This window comes from Abramis brama, assembly GCF_963993115.1.
Source record: "Abramis brama genome assembly, chromosome: 2".
In the NCBI taxonomy this organism is placed as follows: Eukaryota; Metazoa; Chordata; class Actinopteri; order Cypriniformes; family Leuciscidae; genus Abramis; species Abramis brama.
Genome location: NC_139964.1, coordinates 27,628,682 through 27,640,583, shown reverse-complemented (window position 1 = coordinate 27,640,583; position 11,902 = coordinate 27,628,682). Strand labels below are relative to the sequence as shown.

The following is an 11,902-nucleotide window of genomic DNA, read 5'->3' as shown; positions in this document are numbered from 1 at the left end:
TCTGTTCTTCTGCAGCTGTAGAAAGCATCTCTCCTTCAATAACACCAACAAACCTTCTTTTAATAACACTTTTAGTACTGTGAGAAAAGGGGGAAAATTTCCAAGTAGCCTATAAAAGCTGAACCAAATAGGCTACATTAGCATTATTCAACTTTTATTCACGAGTCTAGTGTAGGTTTAGTCTACATAAATGTTTCTCTGATAAATGTTCAACCCTTGATAATCATCCATAAAAGTCCAATGTTAGTTTTTGTACGGAGTTTCTTACGTATTTTTCACCGCCCACTATAACAGACACATAAATAGTAAAGTGAGGGCGTGCACTGACTCACATCCTCTCACACCTCGCGAACAAGGTACAGTATTCTGTTCTTTTTTTTTTTTTTTTTTTTTTTTTTTTAAATAATATATAGGATTATTTTAAACTTTACACCAGATAATGCTGCTTTCATATCCTTTTTTTAACAACACCAAATAGCTCTGACGTAGTAAATCGTTAGCATATTTGAAATTCTCTCTCAGATGGGCTGTAGCCTACTGTGGGTGGGTGTTTAAAGAGAAATGAAACCTACCGTGTTCACTTGTTACTCTCCACTGCGCAATGTGTCGTCGGAGTGACGTAATTTTCATGTCATTTTTGGACGTCCAAATTCGGTCCACTGAAGGGGTTGTTTTGTGACGCCAGGCGACGTCTTCCGCACGTCTAATGTGGACGTCCGTCCACAAAAGTTCGTTTGTGGGAAGAAGGAAGGAGACGGGATCGGCTTGCTGTGGATCGTGTGTTTTATTAGATAAGTCTTTTCCAAACAATAATCGCGCTCAAACAAAACAGCGGCTACTTTAGGCAGGCACACACACACACACACCTTGCTTTCCCTGCACTGAAAAAAATGAGTCGTTGGATCAAAGTAAAAAAATTACTTCAACTTGTTACAAGTAATCGGTTTACTTTATCTCAACTTAAAAAAATTCATTTACTCAAATCACATTTCCATAGTCAACTTAAAGTAAAAATACTCTTTCAACCAAAGAGATTTGTTTAATTAGCATTAAATTAAAAATTATTATTTGGATTAACTTAATTTTTAAAACTTTTATATATTAAATATCACCAAATTTTTGTCTGAAAAAATAAGCCTTTTACACTCTGGAATCAAACATTTAACTGTTTATTTAGTGCAATCTTCCAACAAACTCACAGAAACCAGAATTTCCACTTGTTAAAACGTGATGCAGAATTCATTTGATTTACAAAAGTCAATACTGAAACCGTTTTAGTGCATGACTTAATTAAAAAAAAAAAATACATTCAATAATAAAACCGTCAACAATGTAATTTTGTACAACAACAAAAAAAACATCCATCAATAAATGTATACATCAATTCCATTTGCTATAGTAAAATTGTCACTTGACATTTCAGATTATCTTGCATTAAATTTAGGAATGTAACAGAAAACATTGAAAAGCCCTTAATATGGCATTGATAAATCATCCAGTGTAACATCAATTCATTAAAAAAAAAAAAAAAAAACATTGAAACAAATCAACATTGAAAGCTCCTTAAAAGACATGACATGCAGGAACATTTAAAGGGTTAGTTCACCAAATTAAAATATTTTCAATGAGATCTGAGATTTGTCTCACTCCTTCATAGGTTGCTACGTAATTTCATTCTGCCGGCCAAGACAAGTTAGTAAAGACATTGTTAAAATAGTCCAAGTGACTACAGTGGATCAACCTTAAGTTTATCAAGCAACGAGAATACTTTTTGTGTACAAAAAACAAACAAAACTTTCGACTTTATTCAACTATTAAATTTCTTGAGTTTGGGTCTTGAGTGAGTTCACGAGAGCGCCACGACACATGCGCGAGAACTGAGAAGATGACGCTCACGATCATTTGATGGGAAAGGCTGAAAGGTAAGCCATTCATTTAGCAGCATTGGCAAGGAACTTATACGTTTTCTCGTTGGTTTTTCACGATTCGGACATCCAGTAAATGCACACTTTAGAACCATTTTAAACACTACATCGAGACCCATCTGCGGCATCTTCTCAGTTCTTGCGCATGCGTTGTGTTGCTTTTGTGAACACGTCAAGAAGATGAACGAAAGTCTTACAGGGATGGAACAACTTGAGGGTGAGTAAATACTGACAGAATTTTCATTTTTGGATGAATTAACCCTTTAAAATCTATTTGCATCTTCGCTATGTCCATGACAATTTTTTGAAAGGCCTCAAAGGTATATTTAAGTACTTCAGGATACCTCAAGTTCTCAGTACGTGATTCCAAACATCATGGCACAAGCAGATGCAACTGAGGACAACTCATGTAAAACCTCAATACCATCAATGACAATGCTGATGTCCAGGGGGAGTGCTTAGACCATCACTTTCACAGAGCACAAAAACTGTCCAAGTTCTCTCTGTGCTTCATCTTTCTGGCCAATCTGAAAGACACACAAGCAACAAAAAAAAAAAAAAAAGGAAACAATTCTTACTCAGAGAGCTAATTCATAAATTGAACTGCTCTTACCAAAAAGAGACCAATTACTTACCGTTATCTTCTGACTGGACTACAATGACTCCAAACTGTTGTCTTTCAACATCTATCTTAAAAAAAGACAAACACAGCAATCACCAACTTTCATAAAGAATATTAAAATGCATGGATATGCTTTTGCACCTAAGAGCCAAAATTTTTGCAAGTTTAGATATTTATAAATAATACGTTAAATAAGTTGGTGTAATTTGAAAGTTTATCAATAATTATTTTCAAAGTTGCAAAGATGTCATGTCATACAGATTTCATAAAAGAATGTATTTTGTGTAACGTATTATGTAATAGGTCATTGCGTGCGTGTATGCATGTTGACGTAATCAGAACCTACTGCAGTGTGTTTAAACGTCAACAACGTAATTGATCAATCAAGTATTTACCATATATTTATTATTTTAAGGTTATACAGTAGTATGTATATATGATGCTACTGTCACTTTAAGAATTAACACACATACCAACAAAGACAAACTCGATTTTTTGGCAAATGTTTAAGACACAACCAAATGTGTTAAAGTGAATACTTGACTAGGTAGACATTTTCAATTAAAATAAAATATCTATGACCATTCAAACGCCATATGACACTAAAAAGAACTCAATTCAGTGCTGTGCAATATATTGATAAAGTGTAAATTCTCTGATGTCCACTTTGAATTCAAACTTTGAATTATTTGATAAAACACGTTTGCATTAATCAGTTAACTGATCCTCATGTGATTATAAATGTATGATAGAAACAAACGTAACTTAATTTGTAAGATTACTCACCATATGTAATTTTGTGTCCACCATGAGGTTATCCTGCAGCAAAAGAAGATGATGGTCGAGAAGAATTTTGTCCGTGCGTGGTCACTCACGTGGCTTAAACAGAATGCAAACTTGTCATTTGATTTGAAGCATAATCACACCAACTTAACTGTTGCTTGACTCATTTTAAAGTATTAACCACTCTTGCTACTTTATTTTTCTCATTCAATGTTTCTACATCAATCAAATGTCAGAAACTTATGCAATCCACTCAATGAACGAAATGTAGATACGCAATGTATTATATATAACATTACAATCTCTACCGATAGTAACAATTATATACTATTTTAGGGTTTTTCCTGTATCAAAATGAGTTGAAGGTGGTAAAATCCTGCTTGGAAAATAGGTATCTGAACTTGGGTTGTCACGATTATTGGTAGACGAGGAGTTTTACCGCGATGCGCTGTTTGAATGCTGAATGGATCAAATGATTGACAGCTGCAGCGGAGGGAAGACGAGTTTGTGCAAACTTTAATTTAACGATGTAAAAAAAATTCTGTCCCTCACAACAAGATATGAAATGGCTTTACACCACCTAAATCATTATATTAGAATTTGTGAATGATTGAGTAACAATATTTCTAATTATTTATCGCGACAGGCCTAATCTGAGCCTTTCTGAGTTTTGAGGACAGCCGGATAGGGCACGCCATTTGACGGAGACGGCCGCCTGGTAATTCTCAATGCAGGAAAAACCCAAATAAATAATGTAATTAAAAGTCCACAAATTATCTAACGTTACTTAAGTATCTATTAATGGCTATCCATCGTTACTAGGCCTAACAGTTATAACTAACATTAACTGTAGCCTACACTTGAAATATCAGATGACTCTGACCAAAATAAAACAGATATTCAACCAAACACATGCATGAATGTATTGAATTCTACTTTAATATTATACAAATGTATATCAACGGCGATAAAACTTAATGAAAACTTATTTTTAGGATTACTCACCAATACTGTGGATCCGCAACGGTCTTCATACAGCAAAACAAGATGGCGGCCGAACAGAAAATTCTCGACCCAAGCTTGATGACGTCAGTAGTCACGTGGTTTGGACGTGGACGTAAAATTGTAATTTGATTTAAAGAAATTATTTTAAATTACACCCAAACAAACTGTTTTACTTCAAGACAAATAAACTCAATTACATTAGACCAACGACAAGCCAGAAAAGTGAATGTATTGAGTCAGATCAAGTATAAAAAGCTCTTTAAACTAATGACAAGCCATATGCACTTTTTAGAGTGTGGGTATCGAACCCGTGATCTTAGCGTTATAAGCACCTATGCTCTACTGTTTGAGCTACAACATCATATGAATAATCTGTATTCATATGTATTAATCATGTTGATAATAACAATGTTGAAATGTGTAAATAAATAAAACTATTACATAGTAATCATGTACATTTCCTGCACCTGTCATAGACGTCCAAATGACGTCCAAAAAAATTACCCAGTTCAAAGGTCCAATGTTGAACGTCAATATGACGTCCAAGTTGGGCCATGGTTGGACGTCAAAATAGTGGACCTAGTTTGGACGTCGAATAGATGTCCAGAATTGGTCATGGACCGACGGACCCAATATAGACATGATCTGCATGTCTATCCAACGTCCAATGTTTAGTGGGTCCACAAAAACTGAATGGCTGTTACAGTTTTTCTCAATTGCTAAAACACAATATCTGAAACCTTGCTCCATTTTCTGAAAACATTAAACACAAAACCTCATCTTCAAGCACAACAAAACCTCTGACTCCTCTTGCAAAATGAAACTTTCGCCTCAAAACAGTTTTACCTGTGTTTCAAAATCAAACACTGCTCTCAAATCATAGACAAAGGGATTATATACACTATCAAACAGTCAGTAAACAATACACCAAAAAATAGAAAACACTTTGTTCGAAACATATAGTTCTCAGGGAGAAGTACATTTTTAATCTCAAAACAAATTTCATATTTTCCGTCATTGTCTTTTGATGAACGAAAACATGTTCTATCATAGTAGCAAAATTGATCAGAAATTACTACTCTGCTTTGCTCTTTGCTCTTTTGTTCTTCCTCCTCCTTGTACCCCTATTTTTACAGTACTGTTTCCTGTATCTCACAAACTTGTCCTTTGTCTCTGTGATACTGTAATTCTTGTTCTTTGTTGATATGAATCTGCAACCAGTCAAAATCTATTGAGCAGTCAGTACTATAAACAAATGTTACTGTTAACAATGTTCAGGGCCATACAATTTGTTCATTGTACAGTATACAGCCTATACAGTACACTGTACTACAGTATACAATACTAAAAGGGACAAAAATCAAAGGAGTAAACATGTGATCAATGTGCTTCTTTTTGTCTTTGGGCTGGGTCAGGCCAGGCTACACTGAATCCAAAGCATGCAGTTACAGGAAAAAAGTATTTTTTATTGCCAACATTGAAGACACCTGATGATAACAAGCAGAATCACAGAAGGAAAGAGAAACACAAGAACTACAACTGACTTCAGCCATCGCCTTAGATTAATTTGTTTATGGTTTTCTTTGCAGCAATTTACATGCTTTAGCAAACACCATGAAAAAAGCCACAAACTGACATAAAAAGCATGAGTCAAATTGCCCAACTAAAGGAAATACTGATCACCATAATGGTGACCACATATTTTATAAAAATATAAAACCATTAACATCTAAACTTCTGTTAATTCTCAAAAAGAACTATAGACAAATGACATAAATAAAGTCAGTCTGGTTAATAAGAGAGATTTAATGTATTTTCTGTTGATTTCATCTAAGGCGGTGGCTGAAGTCAGTTGTAGTTCTTGTGTTTCTCTTTCCTTCTGTGATTCTGCTTGTTATCATCAGGTGTCTTCAATGTTGGCAATAAAAAATAAACAGTTCTTAATTCATCTTTGACGTCTGTCTGTTATTCAGATATTTTTGTTTAAATTTTACTCATTTTAAATGGTTTTTAAATTTTAAATTAATCTTGATTAATTCTTACTCAATTCTTATTTGTTAAATTTAATTAATAATATTGCTAGTAATCTGTTGCCAAAATTTTATCGAGTAGATATGGCATATTACTTTTTACAGAGGGCACTTCCTGTGGTCACACTTTCTGTGATTGTTAGGATTAGTGTAAGCTATAGTGTAAACCACATATTATTAGTGTAAAGTGATCGAATGCAGTTTGTCGAGTCCCCATAAACCACATGTGTGTGAGGCTGCTGTTTGGTCTTGGTCAAAACAGACTTTGATGTGCTGCTTTTGAGAGAAAATCTGCTGAATAGATTCAAATTTGTTAATGTTGTGGATTTTTTCCCTAAACCTAACTACCTGGGTCTCGTCTCCTGGCGACGTCCCCACTCGGGTAGCTGATATCTGAGTCTCGTCTCCTGGCGACGTCCTCACTTGGATATCTTACCTAATCTAATTTTTCGGCTCTATTTATTGGTTCCCGTCCTCGACGTCCCCACTCTATAGATCACCGGACTACCTGGCTCTATTTATTGGTTCCCGTCCCCGACGTCCCCACTCTATAGATCACCAGCTTTTCTGACTTGTTTTCTTTAAACTAACTTACTTTCCTAAACTAGCTTCCTGCGCAGGAATAAATTGACAAACAGATCTGCAATTGTCCTTTAAATGCTTTAATCACGGCCAGGAGATCTTCCCGAGCAGTTCTCAGGGAATCTCTCCCAAGAAGCAAGGCCGGAGGATCTCAGACAAATTCCATTGAGAATCCCCCCGAAAAACACATATACAACAGTTTTTATAGTATAGAGGTATGGCATAAATTTCATGCTGCATTACATAATTTCCCCACTATTTGATTGGTTCTTCATATGCAAACCCCTCTGTTACTAGGTAAAGCAAACTCTGATCTTGTGATTACTTATCACAAGGTTCTAACAATGACTTAATTTGTTCTAACAGACTGTCTAGGTTTACTTCCCAAAACTATGTTATTTTTACCCATAGACACATACTCAAAGTCACAAGTTTTTCCCCAAAGAGTTTGGAAACATTAAAAGCATATGAATGTAGTTCCTGCAAGAAAAACAAATGTTAGTTGATTAATTAACGTTGATTAATTAAAATTCATTCACATTCCCCTCTCTGGTCGTAATCATACTCTACGACCAAATAAAATATGAATCTGGATTTTTAATTACTCTAATGAATTATTCCATACCCGCCTGATTTACCTGCAATCTAATTTACCTTTACCAAATCATCCCATTATAAGTCAGTGACTATAATACCACCTGATATCTCTAATCATACCATGTCCCATCTTTTACTTTATAATACCTGTCAAATATTCCTTCAATCAGCATCCTAAGTTGTAATGAAAATACAACCCATTTACAATGTTACCACATACACATACCATCTTCCACATACACATACCATCTTCTCCATCTCCGTTATCCTCTTCCCAACATTCTATCTTCAAGCAATCTAATTCTATCTTTAGTAAAACACTAAACATACCATAGTACATTGCCTTTATAACTTTAGTAGACCTTGAGTCAAGTTTAATTATCATCTTTCTCTGGATTTTGAATCGCATTGATCTATTAGGCCTTTAACAGGCTGATACTGCTGATTTTTCTTAACCTTATTTGTTAGCTTTTAATTCAAGCAGGCAATTGTTTTACTTAGTAAGATCTATTTAAGGATCTGTGTAATAAAATCTAACCAAAAAAAAAAAAAAGTTCTTCTAGAATTTTTCATTTTTTTTTTTTATCCTTAACACAAATATCAATAATTGTATTATTTTGTTTCAAACAATGTCATTATTTGAAAATTAACCCAAGCTCTTGCCATGATAATAGCTTTAGCTACTGATATGCTATTTAATCATTAATTACCCATCTTAAAATCCTATTTTTCCAGAATTAACTGATGGACATAACATGTCCTGCCTCTATTTGTTGCAATGCGGAATAGCTCATAATGGATCCATTGATCCAGATCATTAAATCTGTAACTTCATTCTGAATTAAGAAAGCTTTTTAGAATTTTGCTTTATGAGCAAATATTCTATTTCACTGAAATGTCTAAACTGTTTAGATTCATTTTACTGTATTCCTAGATAGACTAGACCCGCAGTCACCTCTCAGATATCAAATACAGACATTAGACAATACATGAAAGGAACATTTCAATAATCACACTGGTAACTTCTCTAATTAATAATATTCCAGAAATTATTTCCCAAAATCAATCTCATTTTGAAAGTTTTTCTTTTGCTATTTTAACAAATGGAAACACCTAAAAAATATTTAATGAAGTCATTAATTAATCGCTATAGAAGTTTACCCAATTATCTATTCGGACCTAGTCCGGCAAAGTAACTTATCCTCTCTTATTAGAGAACAACTATTACAACTATTAATTTTTATTTTATTTTTTAGCATCTATGATATCTGAATTAGGGTTCTAAAACCCTCAAGTTTCTTCAAAAATAGTCCCTAGATTATTTTTATCTTTACAGTAATGTACCTATTTAGAGTCCCTATACTCTACAGAATTAAGAGATTTTCCTCTTTCCAATTTACATGTACCTGAAATATTTTCAAATTAATCAATAATTGATCAAATCATGAAATCTAATTACTCAGTCCTACAGTCTAGTTTGATTGAAACAAATACAACATCAATAAACATCACACAAAATTAACTATTATGCTAAGCTTAAACCATTAGTTGGTCCACATCTTCCTCCAGATGTGTTGATCATCTCGTTGCACCATGGACGTTCCAACTTCACCAGGGTGATTCTTTGCGAACCGTAGCAATGGGCGTTCCCACGTTGGCAAGGGAGGAAAGTTAAACTAGCACTTCCTTTGTCCCTCACTTGACGCTGTGCGTTGTCGTTGGTGTTGACGTTTGGCGTTGGCGTGTGTGGTTGCTGAGGGCTGGTTGGTGTAGTTTAAGTCGAGATGATTGGACGGAGGTGTCACCGCACCCCAGATGGGACCTTGTTTGTGGAGTGAACCATTTCATGGCTGCTTTCACCTGTGAATGGAGACCTTAAGTATTTTTTTTAATTACAACATCATGTATCATGTCGCCAGACTCATCTGCTTATCTGGCCGGTCGTCCTTTTTTGATGAGACCTGTAAAATTTCATGTTAAACAGTAACAAAACAATATTTTATACATTTGGAACAGAATCAGTTCTGTTCGATGAGATCCATCATGACATCCTGTAAAAAGTTAAAAGTTAAATATGGGGTGGACAGGGCAAGCTTGCTTGCTCTCTGCCTTCCCAAAGTTATACGCTGTGCAGGTGTAGCATTGTTTATTTCTGCCACAACAATAAACCCAGACCAGGATAGTTAGTCAAAATCATCCAGGGTCGTTGTTTTGTTGGGTATATTTTAACCTGTGGGCGTATTTTAACCTGTGGGCATATTTTATAAATTTAGATACAGCTGTTTTGATTGACATAATTTATTTGTCTTTGAACACCATATTTCACACACTCACTTTCACACACTTTCACACACCCCTCTCTGGCCAGAGATTCATACATTCTTGTCTGCCATAGCAGTTTATGAACTGAATGGGGAACATATATTAGGAGTGGAATACCACTAAATCTGAACGGTAACAAAGTTCGACGACGACAGAAACTACTGAACGTAGACACACTGTGGCATTCCCCTTGCAACAGTGTCTGAACGTTAGGATATCAATTTTCTATTGTCCGATGCAGTCGCCATGTGATTGAGTTTACACAGTGGACGTAAACCTAACTTTCCAAAAATCAAATAGATTAAACACTTTTAATAATAATAATCGTATAGACCTACAGTTGCAGTTGAGAGAATCAGTTTTAATTCCTCAAATGCAATTTGTCATTTTTTGCACAATTTAAATTTTTCAAACTTTTTGTTGTTGCTCATAAGCTATTTAAAAGAAGATTTAGAAATCTTCACACAATCTTTGATCCATGGACAAAAATAAAAAATAACATTTCTATCTCGTACCCCTTGTGATGACAGCATGTGATTTCAAAAGTCTATAATTAGAAAAATTAATTGTTTCTATTGAATCCAGAAAATTACCTTTTAAATGAAATGGAGTGACCAATATTTTTGCTTTTCTAGTCATAATTTCTCTCTAGACGCCTTGTGGCCTATATTGTATTTTTTTATTTTCCATAGAATTCTGCATAGTCAATCTTTTACATAACTCTTAGTTTTAACTGAATGTTAACTTCCGCTATTGAACTTCCTGCAGAAGGGCTGTTACTGACTGGTATCTATTGAAAGCAGATTCAAAGAGTTAGTTTAAACAGAGAAGAATATGAAAAATTGCTGAAACCAGTGGATAATCAAAAACAATCAAGTTAAATAATAACTAAATTTGAAACGGTCTCTGTAGTGATCATTGAAAATGCAGCACCTGGTCCACAAGGCTAATTGTCTTTCTGTGTGGATTGTCATTCAGTTGAACTTCAGGCTGATACAGTGGATCGTCAGGCTGTGATGGCACTCTCATCGGTCTGACTTTTGCATCTATTGCCACAAAATGTCATAATGCATGGCAAAATTGTCTTTAGGAAAAGTCTCAAGTGAACTGTCACCTTTGCAGGCTGAATCAGTCTCCCCATGCTGACCCCTCTCAGAAGTCTCAACTTCCTCTTTCAGGAGGGCGGCTGCAGGCCCCACTTCCTCTTTTATTTTTCTGCAGTCATCTCACTTTTCAAGGCAGCTGTCTGAAATCTTGAACACTCAGAGAACCGCAAAAATCAAATTAAACAGCTTAATTTCCAAAAGTCTCTTCTGGTTTACAACACAGCAATTCCTCAATTTATTAAAAAGCTTAGTTCTTCATTGCGGAAAAAAGCAAGCACTTCTTCTTTGCAAAGGTGCAGGAAAAAGCAGGAAAACTCCTCTAATTATAACACAGTGTATAATGTAAACAAAAGAATTCTTTGTCTTTTCTCTTTTTACAAGAAACCAAAATAAAATGACTCTAAGATGTCAGTTATGTGCTTGTTCAAATCACAATTTATATTTAAAGTTGGTCACCCAATCACATTCTCATACTATGCACAATGCACAAAAAATGATCTTAGTTAGACATAAACCATTGACTCTTAGAATCTCTTAGATCAAAATCATTTTTTCACACTGTCTCCCAGGGATAACGGGATACAAATTCTAGATGCCTTCATATAGAAAGTATAATATTTAAACACCTGCATTTAATATCTTATTATTTTTTCATCACTTTAAGAGCAAAAGCAGTGAATTGCTTAAATTCTATTGCTCAGTTTTATATATCTCATCTACTTTAATAAATAAAAGTCTAACTCATAAAAGTTTCTTCATTACTCAAAATTTCCTAATTATCACAGAATGCATATTCCTATTATTATGATTTATAATTTTAACAATTTCTTCATTTTAAATTATCTATTGATCTTATTTCAACATTTCAACATTTCTATTTTTATCTTTCTTTAATTCAATCAAAATCAAAGTCTTTTTCAAACAAAATTT

The 11,902-nt window shown here is 34.4% G+C and overlaps 1 long non-coding RNA gene across 2 annotated transcripts; it reads right to left on the bottom strand.

Moving 5' to 3' along the window:
* Positions 1-1,184: 1,184 nt before the first annotated feature.
* On the bottom strand, positions 1,185-3,427 carry LOC311070006. Of its 2 annotated transcripts, none has more exons than XR_014603597.1 (3): positions 3,334-3,427; positions 2,561-2,611; positions 1,185-2,452 (listed from the first exon to the last, which is right to left on the bottom strand). It is a non-coding gene; the product is annotated as an uncharacterized lncRNA (long non-coding RNA). The 2 variants fall into 2 exon arrangements; XR_014603598.1 differs by having other exon boundaries at positions 2,561-2,615; positions 3,334-3,403.
* Between the last annotated feature and the right edge of the window lie 8,475 nt (positions 3,428-11,902).